The sequence below is a fragment of the Oncorhynchus masou genome, chromosome 24, assembly GCF_036934945.1.
Source record: "Oncorhynchus masou masou isolate Uvic2021 chromosome 24, UVic_Omas_1.1, whole genome shotgun sequence".
Taxonomy (NCBI): Eukaryota; Metazoa; Chordata; class Actinopteri; order Salmoniformes; family Salmonidae; genus Oncorhynchus; species Oncorhynchus masou.
Genome location: NC_088235.1, coordinates 10143962 through 10160557, shown reverse-complemented (window position 1 = coordinate 10160557; position 16596 = coordinate 10143962).

The window sequence follows — 16596 nt, the reverse complement described above, 5'->3', positions numbered from 1 at the left end:
ACTTCCTGTCAGATATGATACAGTAAAGCCTAACTTCCTTCCTATCCAAATTAAGTCCAGGGAAAAGACACACATAGCAACAATTAGTTATGCGAATGTCACTCTGTGATTTCAGAAAGTTCCCTGTCAGGACACAACCAGCCTCACCCATGAATGTAAAAGTGACTTATCCTCATAGGTACCAGGAGGCATTTTCCAGGACAGATAGCGGGTTAGGTCTTTCCAATCTCAGGTGTATGATTAGAATCAATTAAATCACTCCTCCAATGTCAGCTGTAGGATTCTCCCGGGCGACTGAAATTATGCAACATAAAAGTGTGTCCGTGGCCCTTCTTGGCCCTGTCTCGGCATCACTCACATCCACAAATGAGATTAAAATGTGCAGCTCAGGGGATTTCAAAGGGATATTTTTCCATCAGAACATGAAAAGTAACGGGAAGCCCAATGTAAGTCGACTTCTAAAAGCCCCCTGGTGGGGTCGGGGTGTGAGAATAGCACCGTGCCAACCTCTCTGAATCACACCGAACCAAACCCCACTGTCAAATAAGCGACGTGTTTTAGCCCCCGGTAGATCTTACTAATAAATACATACGATTCCGTCGGGTTTTCACAACAAACAGTTCCATCGGAGACGCCGACATTTGACTTGAGATGCCAACAGACATTTATGTGTCTATTTGTTCCGGTGTTACAATGCTCTCTCACTTTGTCTGTGTTCCTGTCACATCACAAAAAGTACCAAAAAATAGGGGGAACGGTGATTACCTTTGAAATGTCACGTCAACCTATCCTGCTCCACGCTGGGGTTTTTCTCTTGTTTACCGTTCACAACCAGGGATTAAGTGTTTCTATAACAAGAGCCATGGACACAGGGCTTTGATTTATAAACCGCACGTCTTCAGTTCGGGAACGACACAAGGAGACAAGATTCTTCCTTGAAATGGGGGACAAGTGGGCTAAATGTGGTCTGTCTAGGAAAGCAGTGCAATTGTGCTTTGTGATAACAATTGTTGGGTCTGACTTTTGGTAGAGTATAGTACAGTATGGAAGATGATAGGGTATGGCACAGTATGGCAGGGTATGGCAGGGTATTGGACAGTATGGTAGAGTATGGTAGGGTATGGTAGGGTATGGTAGGGTATGGCAGAGTATGGTAGAGTATGCCAGAGTATGGCAGAGCATGGTAGAGTATGCCAGAGCATGGTAGAGTATGCCAGAGTATGGCCGGGTATGGCAGAGTATGGTAGAATATGGCACCTTATGGGGGAGTATGGTGGAACATGGTGGAGTAAGTCAGAGTATGGTAGAATGTGACGGAGTATGGTGGAGTATGGTAGAATATGGGACCTTATGGCAGAGTATGTCGGGGTAATGGCTGAGTATGGCAGAGTATGGTAGAATATGGCACAGTGTGGTGGAGTATGGTAGAGTGTGATGTAGTATGGCAGAGTATGGTAGAATATGGCGGAGTATGGTGGAGTATGGTAGAGTGTGATGTAGTATGGCAGAGTACGGTAGAATATGGCGGAGTATGGTGGAGTATGGTAGAGTGTGATGTAGTATGGCAGAGTATGGTAGAATACGGCACAGTGTGGTGGAGTATGGTAGAGTGTGATGTAGTATGGCAGAGTATGGTAGAACATGGCACTGTGTGGTGGAGTATGGTAGAGTGTGATGTAGTTTGGTAGAGTATGGTAGAGTGTGATGTAGTATGGTAGAGTGTGATGTAGTATGGTAGAGTATGGTAGAATATGGCACAGTGTGGTGGAGTATGGTAGAGTGTGATGTAGTATGGCAGAGTATGGTAGAATATGGCGGAGTATGGTGGAGTATGGTAGAGTGTGATGTAGTATGGCAGAGTATGGTAGAATATGGCACAGTGTGGTGGAGTATGGTAGAGTGTGATGTAGTATGGCAGAGTATGTAGAATATGGCGGAGTATGGTGGAGTATGGTAGAGTGTGATGTAGTATGGCAGAGTATGGTAGAATATGGCGTATGGTGAGTATGGCAGAGTGTGATGTAGTATGGCAGAGTATGGTAGAATACGGTACAGTGTGGTGGAGTATGGTAGAGTGTGATGTAGTATGGCAGAGTATGGTAGAATATGGCGGAGTATGGTGGAGTATGGTAGAGTGTGATGTAGTATGGCAGAGTATGGTAGAATATGGCGGAGTATGGTGGAGTATGGTAGAGTGTGATGTAGTATGGCAGAGTATGGTAGAATACGGCACAGTGTGGTGGAGTATGGTAGAGTGTGATGTAGTATGGCAGAGTATGGTAGAACATGGCACAGTGTGGTGGAGTATGGTAGAGTGTGATGTAGTTTGGTAGAGTATGGTAGAGTGTGATGTAGTATGGTAGAGTGTGATGTAGTATGGTAGAGTATGGTAGAGTGTGATGTATGGTAGAGTGTGATGTAGTATGGCAGAGTATGGTAGAGTGTGATGTAGTATGGCGGAGTATGGTAGAATATGGCACAGTGTGGTGGAGTATGGTAGAGTGTGATGCAGTATGGCAGAGTATGGTAGAGTATCATTATTAGTCAGGGGTACGGCATTAGAGACAGTCTCATACAGTCTAGCTATGGACAATCAAGCCCATTTATTCTTAGCTGAAAACGCTTCCACCACAGATTATGGATGGCACATTTTGCTACAGGGTGTGATGCCTACAGGACCTGGGACCTATCTTACTACAGGGTGTGATGCCTACAGGGCCTGGGACCTATCTTACTACAGGGTGTGATGCCTACAGGGCCTGGGACCTATCTTACTACAGGGTGTGATGCCTACAGGGCCTGGGACCTATCTTACTACAGGGTGTGATGCCTACAGGACCTGGGACCTATCTTACTACAGGGTGTGATGCCTACAGGACCTGGGACCTATCTTACTACAGGGTGTGATGCCTACAGGGCCTGGCACCTATCTTACTACAGGGTGTGATGCCTACAGGGCCAGGGACCTATCTTACTACAGGGTGTGATGCCTACAGGGCCTGGGACCTATCTTACTACAGGGTGTGATGCCTACAGGGCCTGGGACCTATCTTACTACAGGGCCTGGCACCTATCTTACTACAGGGTGTGATGCCTACAGGGCCAGGGACCTGTCATACTACAGGTGTGATGCCTACAGGGCCTGGGACCTATCTTACTACAGGGTGTGATGCCTACAGGGCCTGGGACCTATCTTACTACAGGGTGTGATGCCTACAGGGCCAGGGACCTATCATACTACAGGGTGTGATGCCTACAGGACCTGGGACCTATCTTACTACAGGGTGTGATGCCTACAGGGCCTGGGACCTATCTTACTACACAGAGTGATGCCTACAGGACCTGGGACCTATCTTACTACAGGGTGTGATGCCTACAGGACCAGGGACCTATCTTACTACAGGGTGTGATGCCTACAGGACCTGGGACCTATCTTACTACAGGGTGTGATGCCTACAGGGCCTGGGACCTATCTTACTACAGGGTGTGATGCCTACAGGGCCTGGCACCTATCTTACTACAGGGTGTGATGCCCACAGGACCTGGGACCTATCTTACTATACAGAGTGATGCCTACAGGGCCTGGGACCTATCTTACTACAGGGTGTGATGCCTACAGGGCCTGGCACCTATTACTACAGGGTGTGATGCCTACAGGGCCTGGGACATATCTTACTACACAGAGTGATGCCTACAGGACCAGGGACCTATCTTACTACAGGGTGTGATGCCTACAGGGCCTGGGACCTATCTTACTACACAGAGTGATGCCTACAGGGCCTGGGACCTATCTTACTACACAGAGTGATGCCTACAGGGCCTGGGACCTATCTTACTACACAGTGTGGTGCCTACAGGGCCTGGGACCTATCTTCCTACACAGAGTGATGCCTACAGGGCCTGGGACATATCTTACTACACAGAGTGATGCCTACAGGACCAGGGACCTATCTTACTACAGGGTGTGATGCCTACAGGGCCTGGGACCTATCTTACTACACAGAGTGATGCCTACAGGGCCTGGGACCTATCTTACTACAGGGTGTGATGCCTACAGGACCTGGGACCTATCTTACTACAGGGTGTGATGCCTACAGGACCTGGGACCTATCTTACTACAGGGTGTGATGCCTACAGGGCCTGGCACCTATCTTACTACAGGGTGTGATGCCTACAGGACCAGGGACCTATCTTACTACAGGGTGTGATGCCTACAGGACCTGGGACCTATCTTACTACAGGGTGTGATGCCTACAGGGCCTGGGACCTATCTTACTACAGTTTGTGATGCCTACAGGGCCTGGCACCTATCTTACTACAGGGTGTGATGCCTACAGGACCTGGGACCTATCTTACTACAGGGTGTGATGCCTACAGGACCTGGGACCTATCTTACTACAGGGTGTGATGCCTACAGGGCCTGGGACCTATCTTACTACAGGGTGTGATGCCTACAGGACCTGGGACCTATCTTACTACACAGTGTGATGCCTACAGGGCCTGGGACCTATCTTACTACAGGGTGTGATGCCTACAGGACCTGGGACCTATCTTACTACAGGGTGTGATGCCTACAGGACCTGGGACCTATCTTACTACAGGGTGTGATGCCTACAGGGCCTTGGAAATATCTTACTACACAGTGTGATGCCTACAGGGCCTGGCACCTATCTTACTACAGGGTGTGATGCCTACAGGACCTGGGACATATCTTACTACAGGGTGTGATGCCTACAGGGCCTGGGACATATCTTACTACACAGAGTGATGCCTACAGGGCCTGGGACATATCTTACTACACAGAGTGATGCCTACAGGGCCTGGGACCTATCTTACTACACAGTGTGATGCCTACAGGGCCTGGGACCTATCTTACTATACAGAGTGATGCCTACAGGGCCTGGGACCTATCTTCCTACACAGAGTGATGCCTACAGGGCCTGGGACCTATCTTACTACAGGGTGTGATGCCTACAGGACCAGGGACCTATCTTACTACAGGGTGTGATGCCTACAGGGCCAGGGACCTATCTTACTACAGGGTGTGATGCCTACAGGACCTGGGACCTATCTTACTACAGGGTGTGATGCCTACAGGGCCAGGGACCTATCTTACTACACAGTGTGATGCCTACAGGGCCTGGGACCTATCTTACTACAGGGTGTGATGCCTACAGGGCCTGGGACATATCTTACTACAGGGTGTGATGCCTACAGGGCCTGGGACATATCTTACTACAGGGTGTGATGCCTACAGGGCCTGGGACCTATCTTACTACACAGTGTGATGCCTACAGGGCCTGGGACATATCTTACTACAGGGTGTGATGCCAACAGGGCCTGGGACCTATCTTACTACAGGGTGTGATGCCTACAGGACCTGGGACCTATCTTACTACACAGTGTGATGCCTACAGGGCCTGGGACCTATCTTACTATACAGAGTGATGCCTACAGGGCCTGGGACCTATCTTCCTACACAGAGTGATGCCTACAGGGCCTGGGACCTATCTTACTACACAGTGTGATGCCTACAGGGCCTGGGACCTATCTTACTACACAGTGTGATGCCTACAGGACCTGGGACCTATCTTACTACAGGGTGTGATGCCTACAGGGCCTGGGACCTATCTTACTACAGGGTGTGATGCCTACAGGGCCTGGGACCTATCTTACTACACAGAGTGATGCCTACAGGGCCTGGGACCTATCTTACTACACAGATTGATGACTACAGGGCCTGGGACCTACAGGGCCTGGGACCTATCTTACTACAGGGTGTGATGCCTACAGGACCTGGGACCTATCTTACTACAGGGTGTGATGCCTACAGGGCCTGGGACCTATCTTACTACAGGTTGTGATGCCTACAGGACCTGGGACCTCTTACTACAGGGTGTGATGCCTACAGGGCCAGGGACCTATCTTACTACACAGTGTGATGCCTACAGGGCCTGGCACCTATCTTACTACACAGTGTGATGCCTACAGGGCCTGGGACATATCTTACTACACAGAGTGATGCCTACAGGGCCTGGGACATATCTTACTACACAGAGTGATGCCTACAGGACCAGGGACCTATCTTACTACAGGGTGTGATGCCTACAGGGCCTGGGACATATCTTACTACAGGGTGTGATGCCTACAGGACCTGGGACATATCTTACTACAGGGTGTGATGCCTACAGGACCTGGGACCTATCTTACTACAGGGTGTGATGCCTACTGGACCTGGGACATATCTTACTACAGGGTGTGATGCCTACAGGGCCTGGGACCTATCTTACTACAGGGTGTGATGCCTACAGGACCTGGGACATATCTTACTACAGGGTGTGATGCCTACAGGGCCTGGGACCTATCTTACTACAGGGTGTGATGCCTACAGGGCCTGGGACATATCTTACTACAGGGTGTGATGCCTACAGGGCCTGTGACCTATCTTAATATACAGAGTGATGCCTACAGGGCCTGGGACCTATCACATTTACCCCGGAGAAGGATGATAAATGCATGTTGAAACCACATAAAAACTGTCTCAACAAGGTATTGTCTGGGTTTTAAAGGAGCTCTACTTCCTTTATAACAGACGATATCCCCCTTAAAGCGGTTCAGAGCTATTTAATACCTTATTATGGGAAAATACAGAGCACATATTGCTTTTCAAATCTGGTGCTTCTTTGTCTTCTGACAAATTTACCTATTCTCCAATTCTGGCGACATGCTTTGAGCCGCTCATTCTCTGTCAATCCTTGTAAGAGACAGCATCCCCCCCCCTGCTAACTAAAGCTTTTGATATAGAGCCCGGCCATAAAGCTTTAAAAGAAATAAATATATTCCGTAGCTACTGACGCCACGGTGAAGATCCCAGCTGAGAGATGGTGTATTGAATGCCTAATTAACTGACTGGTGTCCGGTCATATCAGTTTGCTAAACCTCAGGCTCACCTCCGCTCATCTGATTCCCTGAGGTTAATTCGACATGCACACATTTTATAGCCCCTCAAGAATGATTTCTGCAGACTTATGCTGAAGCTTAGGCTGGGGGGGTGGAATTTACCTAGCTCCACGGGAAGTCCATGTGTCTTCTTTTATTAGACAATAGAGGAGGGAAAACAAACATGTTTATGTCTTTGTAATTTGAAGATGGACAGAGTGTCATCCCATGAGAAACATGACACCCTGGTGGTCGAAGAGATTGTGGGATTCACTATAAACAGTCAGGGACAAAATCAATTCCTGAAATGGCCTTTTCCTTCTCCTTGTCTTTTCTTTTGAAAGTTGCTGTTTCTGGGTAAACAGTTTGGTCTTTTTGATGAACAATTTGTTGTTGTTGATTTGATAACAGTATAATGTGCCAAAAGTTTTTCAAAGTTAAACAACAAAACAATAAGTTTGAATTTCAAATCATGTTCAAAATGTTGGAACTCTCTATTCCAATAGCTAATTTATAACCACTTGTATATTCATTTTTTTATAAATAATAAAAGTAATATAATATAAATATAAAATAATAACAATAATACTAAAAAATACAAATAAAATACCACACATTCTCTTAATTTACTTAATGTATTCTGTCCGAGAGGAGATGGATTTCAATTTTTTGATGAAACTGCCACCCAATTTTATTACCCTAATGGCCACATTTGTATGGATCATGTATCGTATTAACCTTCTGTTTAAAGGTGTTGTTTTGTTTTATATTACTTTCATCTTAAGCGTAGCCATACCTCATGACTCTCACCAGCCCCTGTGATTACATATCTAATGAAAACTAATCTCAGTTGAATATCCAAAAGTAAATGCCAATTTAAATATCTATTTATCTGTCTTTGAGAGTGCCTTTTGGCTGTTAATGCATTTTGAACAAGTCCGGCCTGGTAATTTTCTTCCTCTCCTTGACTTCAGACAGGAGTGCGGGACCCCCCGCTCTCTTCTGTAGCGGAGGAGAGGGGATGAATAATGTAGTAACACCCACTCCTGGTTCCTGGTTCCTGGCTGCGGCTCCCCCTAGGGGTGCCTCGTTCAAGTGCACACACTCAAGGGTGGCCACTGCCAGTAACAGCTAACAATTATCTGGTGAACGTGTCCACTTTATTACCAGATGTCCACTGGGCAAACAGTCTCATGACAGGGAAGGTCCCCCTCCCTCTTCCACTTATTTATCTAATAAGAGCAAATTAATTAGACAGGAATTAGCTTCGGAAATGAACTGCCCAAGAGCCAAGTATAGTGTGTTCTGTTATGTGTTCTGTTATGATCGGTATCCAAGTATAGTGTGTTCTGTTATGATCGGTATCCAAGTAGAGTGTGTTCTGTTCTGTTATGATCGGTATCCAAGTAGTGTGTTCTGTTATGATCGGGTGAGTGTTCTGTTATGGTCGGTATCCAAGTAGTGTGTTCTGTTATGATCGGTATCCAAGTAGTGTGTGTTCTGTTATGATCGGTATCCAAGTAGATGTGTTCTGTTATGATCGGTATCCAAGTAGATTCTGTTCTGTTATGATCGGTATCCAAGTAGAATGTGTTCTGTTATGATCGGTATCCAAGTAGAGTCTGTTCTGTTATGATCGGTATCCAAGTATAGTGTGTTCTGTTATGATCGGTATCCAAGTATAGTGTACGGTATCCAAGTAGAGTGTGTTCTGTTATGAGTATCCAAGTGTGTTCTGTTATGATCGGTATCCAAGTATAGTGTGTTCTGTTATGATCGGTATCCAAGTATAGTGTGTTCTGTTATGATCGGTATCCAAGTATAGTGTGTTCTGTTATGATCGGTATCCAAGTATAGTGTGTTCTGTTATGATCGGTATCCAAGTATAGTGTGTTCTGTTATGATCGGTATCAAGTATAGTGTGTTCTGTTATGATCGGTATCCAAGTATAGTGTGTTCTGTTATGATCGGTATCCAAGTATAGTGTGTTCTGTTATGATTGGTATCCAAGTAGAGTGTGTTCTGTTATGATCGGTATCCAAGTAGAGTGTGTTCTGTTATGATCGGTATCCAAATAGAGTGTGTTCTGTTATGATCGGTATCCAAGTAGTGTGTTCTGTTATGATCGGTATCCAAGTAGTGTGTGTTCTGTTATGATCGGTATCCAAGTAGAGTGTGTTCTGTTATGATCGGTATCCAAGTATAGTATGTTCTGTTATGATCGGTATCCAAGTAGAGTGTGTTCTGTTATGATCAAGTAGAGTCTGTTCTGTTATGATCGGTATCCAAGTATAGTGTGTTCTGTTATGATCGGTATCCAAGTATAGTGTGTTCTGTTATGATCGGTATCCAAGTAGAGTGTGTTCTGTTATGATCGGTATCCAAGTAGTGTGTGTTCTGTTATGATCGGTATCCAAGTATAGTGTGTTCTGTTATGATCGGTATCCAAGTAGAGTGTGTTCTGTTATGATCGGTATCCAAGTAGAGTGTGTTCTGTTATGATCGGTATCCAAGTAGAGTCTGTTCTGTTATGATCGGTATCCAAGTAGAGTCTGTTCTGTTATGATCGGTATCCAAGTAGAGTCTGTTCTGTTATGATCGGTGTCCAAGTATAGTGTGTTCTGTTATGGTCGGTATCCAAGTAGTGTGTTCTGTTATGATCGGTATCCAAGTAGTGTGTTCTGTTATGATCGGTATCCAAGTAGAGTGTTCTGTTATGATCGGTATCCAAGTATAGTGTGTTCTGTTATGATCGGTATCCAAGTAGTGTGTTCTGTTATGATCGGTATCCAAGTATAGTGTGTTCTGTTATGATCGGTATCCAAGTAGAGTGTGTTCTGTTATGATCGGTATCCAAGTATAGTGTGTTCTGTTATGATCGGTATCCAAATAGAGTCTGTTCTGTTATGATCGGTGTCCAAGTATAGTGTGTTCTGTTATGGTCGGTATCCAAGTAGTGTGTTCTGTTATGATCGGTATCCAAGTAGTGTGTTCTGTTATGATCGGTATCCAAGTATAGTGTGTTCTGTTATGAAGTGTCTAACATGGTCTGACATCTAACTATCTAGTTATGAAGTGTCTAACATGGTCTGACATCTAACTATCTAGTTATGAAGTGTCTAACATGGTCTGACATCTAACTATCTACCTATGAAGTGTCTAACATGGTCTGACATCTAACTCTATCTAGTTATGAAGTGTCTAACATGGTCTGACATCTAACTATCTAGTTATGAAGTGTCTAACATGGTCTGATATCTAACTATCTAGTTATGAAGTGTCTAACATGGTCTGACATCTAACTATCTACCTATGAAGTGTCTAACATGGTCTGATATCTAACTCTATCTAGTTATGAAGTGTCTAACATGGTCTGACATCTAACTCTATCTAGTTATGAAGTGTCTAACATGGTCTGACATCTAACTCTATCTAGTTATTAAGTGTGTAACATGGTCTGACATCTAACTATCTAGTTATGAAGTGTCTAACATGGTCTGATATCTAACTATCTAGTTATGAAGTGTCTAACATGGTCTGACATCTAACTATCTAGTTATGAAGTGTCTAACATGGTCTGATATCTAACTCTATCTACCTATGAAGTGTCTAACATGGTCTGACATCTAACTATCTAGTTCTGAAGTGTCTAATATGGTCTGATATCTAACTATTTAGTTCTGAAGTGTCTAATATGGTCTGATATCTAACTATCTAGTTCTGAAGTGTCTAACATGGTCTGACATCTAACTATCTAGTTATGAAGTGTGTTACAAATGTTTAAGCCATTGTCAGGTTGTGTGTCACTCCTATTAGTGATGCAACACTGTGTAATCCAACGTTACCACAAAACCCACTCTCTTTTAGTCCCTCAGGTCAAGATGTTAACTAGTGACAAGACCTTTACAACCAGGACGATACAATTTTTGTTTGACAAGCTGGATGTTCCTCCCCGTACTGACCACCAGCCACCTTTAACGATACGAGCAAGGTCTGCTAAGCTCATTACAATGCCGGCCCTCTCCTTACTCCTCCCTCTCGCCCTCCCTCCCAGTTGAAGTATTAAATCAAAGGCCCAGGCGTCAGACTGATGTGTATTTAACATCCCCCTGTGCACTTGTCAGTGATATGCAGAGGGCTAGTCAGTCCTGGTGTCCTTGTCTTTCGAATTCCCCGACGTGCAATCACTTCCTTATCTGTCCACAAGGGCACAGCCCCTGTCCATAGCCAACCACAACATGCATACCTGATGATGCGTTCCTCATGAGGCACGCCTGCCTGTACTCCTGCAGCCGCTGGGTAAGCAAGCAGGAGGCGGATCCCTCTCACAACTCTATTTGTTTGTGTTGTTGCTGTTGTGTTGGAAGAGTGGAGCTGAAGGCCGAAGGTCACATATGCTCAGTAGCAAGGGCCTGACTTCACAACAGGGCTGACTTCACAATAGGGCCCGACTTCACAATAGGGCCCAACTTCACAATAGGCCCGACTTCACAATAGGGCCTCTGACTTCACAATAGGGCCCGACTTCACAATAGGGCCTGACTTCACAATAGGGCCTCTGACTTCACAATAGGGCCCAACTTCACAATAGGGCCCGACTTCACAATAGGGCCTGACTTCACAATAGGGCCCGACTTCCCAATAGGGGCCGACTTCACAATAGAGAATGACTTCACAACAGGGCCCGACTTCACAATAGAGCCTGACTTCACAATAGGGCCTCTGACTTCACAATAGGGCCCGACTTCACAATAGGGCCTGACTTCACAATAGGGCCTGACTTCACAACAGGGCCCGACTTCACAATAGGGCCCCGACTTCACAATAGGGCCCCGACTTCACAATAGGGCCTGACTTCACAATTGGGCCCGACTTCACAATAGGGCCCGACTTCACAATAGGGCCCGACTTCACAATAGGGCCTGACTTCACAATAGGGCCCGACTTCACAATAGGGCCTGACTTCATGGGGTCATTTTTGGGAGTTCTGTTGACTTGGTTAGTGGTGGCGGGAAAATTAAACTACTTCTCAACACTTCAAGCCCTCCAAGCCACTTGCCACACACCACTATCTGAGCAGTACACAATGTCATCCTTTAGGGACAGTGTGGACATAGTCATGAACAAAATCATACAAAATAATTTCAAAAAGTTAATGACTAACTTTCCTTCAAATATATATAGAGTATCTTCATGTTAACGTCCTCTACTGAGAGATTACAGTAGTGTCTCTGTCTGACCTACCTTCAAAAATATATAGAGTATCTTCATGTTAACGTCCTCTACTGAGAGATTACAGTAGTGTCTCTGTCCGACCTACCTTCAAATATATATAGAGTATCTTCATGTTAACGTCCTCTACTGAGAGATTACAGTAGTGTCTCTGTCTGACCTACCTTCAAAATATATAGAGTATCTTCATGTTAACGTCCTCTACTGAGAGATTACAGTAGTGTCTCTGTCCGACCTACCTTCAAATATATAGAGTACCTTCACGTTAACGTCCTCTACTAAGAGATTACAGTAGTGTCTCTGTCCGACCTACCTTCAAATATATATAGAGTATCTTCATGTTAACGTCCTCTACTGAGATATTACAGTAGTGTCTCTGTCCAACCTACCTTCAAATATATATATAGAGTATCTTCATGTTAACGTCCTCTACTAAGAGATTACAGTAGTGTCTCTGTCTGACCTACCTTCAAATATGTATAGAGTATCTTCATGTTAACGTCCTCTACTGAGAGATTACAGTAGTGTCTCTGTCTGACCTACCTTCAAAAATATATAGAGTATCTTCATGTTAACGTCCTCTACTAAGAGATTACAGTAGTGTCTCTGTCCGACCTACCTTCAAATATATATAGAGTATCTTCATGTTAACGTCCTCTACTGAGAGATTACAGTAGTGTCTCTGTCTTGCCTGCCACTAAATCATTCATCCATGCTCTAACATGCATTCCTACGTTGTCTTTTCTATTGATGAAACTCAAAAAGTGTTTTATTTTATTTAGTCTTCACAAGTCACATCCAGGGCGAACTTATCCTGAGACATTGAATTAATTATGAAAACTAAAATATAGTTTTGTTCTCTTCCTAAAAAGCTTCTTCTGTATCCCGTAACAACATCCTTAGTGTGCCGCTCTTGTCACTGTATCAAAAAAAGAAAGAACAAAAAGACAAAAATATTTTTATTTAAAATGTGATTAAAAAGAAATGAGAGATGTCCTCCGGAAGTCTGAGGCTAACCTTTCATTGTGACTGGTATCACAGAGAACAAAGGTTAGACATAGAACAATGCCTGTGGAAAGGGGGACATTTTTCCTGATGTATTTTTCCACTTGATGAGACCGTAAGAAAAAGACATCTCTCTGTCACATGCGTCTGTTTTTTTTGTTGTCTAATCTTATCTATGGTACGAGGCATCAGAGTTAGAGACACTAGTCTCTTGTCAATGAGGGAGAGGGGGTGCATTTTATACAGATTGTATAGCAGTTGAGGACACGGCGAATGTTTGAAATGTTTACCCCCCCCCTCCTGCTTGAAATCAGCTCTGAGTAGTGTGGCTACATAATCCCAAGTTACTTCATAAAGAATAAAAAAATATAAAGAGTCAAAGTGATGAATATGAAAATGTAATGTTTTGAACACAGCAGTGTGGTGGAACAGGAACCCTTTGGTGGGAAGTCATGACAGATATTCCCCAACCAACTAGTGTTAGTCTGGTAACACCTGCAGACGAGTTACGGAACACTGACAGGAAGAGACACGTCTTCCTCAACCAGTCAGAAGACACCAGGGCATTGCAGACGTACCCCTCCCCCCAAAAAAACAACATTCGACCCAAAAACATTTTTTGTCAAGTCTTATCCATACAATAAAGTTGAGTCGAACACAAAAATACGTCTTGTCCTGTTCTGATAGAATCTGTAAAAAAAAGAAACTGAGAATTAAGACTGTTTTTTTTGTCAAGTCACTGAGCTACAATATCACATGTACAATATCAACATAGAACGCCATAGAACATAGTTACCCGTGGACCATGTGTGAGGACGTTCATTTACCGTGTTGAAAAACCAACTGACAACGTTCTCCCGAGGACGTTCACCAGTATTGTAGTGGAGGAACATGTTGAAAAAACCAACTGACAACGTACTCCCGAGGACGTTCACCAGTATTGTAGTGGAGGAACATATTGAAAAACCAACTGACAACGTTCTCCCAAGGACGTTCACCAGTATTGTAGTGGAGGAACATATTGAAAAACCAACTGACAACGTTCTCCCAAGGACGTTCACCAGTATTGTAGTGGAGGAACATATTGAAAAAACCAACTGACAACGTTCTCCCGAGGACGTTCACCAGTATTGTAGTGGAGGAACATATTGAAAAACCAACTGACAACGTTCTCCCGAGGACGTTCACCAGTATTGTAGTGGAGGAACATATTGAAAAACCAACTGACATCGTACTCCCAAGGACGTTCACCAGTATTGTAGTGGAGGAACATATTGAAAAACCAACTGACAACGTTCTCCCGAGGACGTTCACCAGTATTGTAGTGGAGGAACATATTGAAAAACCAACTGACATCGTACTCCCAAGGACGTTCACCAGTATTGTAGTGGAGGAACATATTGAAAAAAACCAACTGACAACGCTCTCCCAAAACCAACTGACAACGTTCTCCCGAGGACGTTCACCAGTATTGTAGTGGAGGAACATATTGAAAAACCAACTGACAACGTTCTCCCGAGGACATTCACCAGTATTGTAGTGGAGGAACATATTGAAAAACCAACTGACAACGTTCTCCCAAGGACGTTCACCAGTATTGTAGTGGAGGAACATATTGAAAAACCAACTGACATCGTACTCCCAAGGACGTTCACCAGTATTGTAGTGGAGGAACATACGCTGGTATACATTGTATTCCCACTTATTTGTCAGTGGGTCGTTGCATACTCTCACCTCTTATTAATCCCCCCGATGTGAATCAAAGTAGTGTAGTGGAGGTTTACTCCAGGACCAATTTAATAAGGCTGATGAAACAGATTAGAATTTTTAAAATATTGATAAACTATTATTTCTTCACATTTTAGGTGCAGCGACGTGCTTTTATGTGCCTCCACCTGACTGTATATAGACCCCTACTGGATATAGACCCCTCACTGGATATAGACCCCTCACTGGATATAGACCCCTCACTGGATATAGACCCCTCACTGTATATAGACCCCTCACTGGATATAGACCCCTCACTGGATATAGACCCCTCACTGTATATAGACCCCTCACTGTATATAGACCCCCACTGGATATAGACCCTCACTGAATATAGACCCCTCACTGTATATAGACCCCTCACTGGATATAGACCCCTCACTGTATATAGACCCTCACTCAAAGTGTATATAGACCCCTCACTGTATATAGACCCTCACTGGACATAGACCCCTCACTGTATGGAGACCCCTCACATGTATATAGACCCCTCACTGCATATAGACCAATCACTGTATATAGACCCCTCACTGTATATAGACCCTCACTGTATATAGACCCCTCACTGTATAGAGACCCCTCACTGTATATAGACCCCTCACTGCATATAGACCAATCACTGTATATAGACCCCTCACTGTATATAGACCCTCACTGTATATAGACCCCTCACTGTATAGAGACCCCTCACTGTATATAGACCCCTCACTGTATATAGACCCTCACTGTATATAGACCCCTCACTGTATAGAGACCCCTCACTGTATATAGACCCCTCACTGGATATAGACCCCTCACTGGATATAGACCCCTCACTGTATATAGACTTCCTTTAGTTTATACTGTGTTATTTGAGTGTACGATTGTTTACTCCAATGTGTAACTCCTGTGTTGTTGTTTGTGTCGCTTTGCTTTATCTTGGGCGGGTCGCAGATGTAAATGAAAACTTGTTCTCAACTAGCCTAACCGGTTAAATAAAGATGAAATACCATTTTTTTTAAAATGAATATGGGGGACGGCGTATGCGTATTTTGGGGGGAGAAACGCTGTTCTAAAACGCACACTGCGCATACGAGCGGGATCCTTGGACAGAGATGGAAATATCCATTTAATATTTAGCCTCAGACTTCTGGAGGAGATCTCTCATTCTTTTATGAAATTTCAATTGTATATATATTTTTTTGATACGCTGACAAGGTGGCAGATTAGGGATGTTTTTACAGGATACAGAGGGAGCTAAACATTCAGAAACTATCATGGATAATGTGACTAGGATAATGACTGGGTGGTTACTGTGACTAGGATAATGACTGGTTGGTTACTGTGACTAGGATAATGACTAGTTGGTTAATGCGAATAGAGTAATGACTGGTTGGTTAATGTGACTAGGATAATGACTGGTTGGTTTATGTGACTAGGATAATGACTGGTTGGTTAATGCGAATAGAGTAATGACTGGTTGGTTAATGTGACTAGGATAATGACTGGTTGGTTTATGTGACTAGGACAATGACTGGTTGGTTACTTTGACTAGGATAATGACTGGTTGGTTTATGTGACTAGGATAATGACTGGTTGGTTAATGCGAATAGAGTAATGACTGGTTGGTTAATGTGACTAGGATAATGACTGGTTGGTTTATGTGACTAGGAC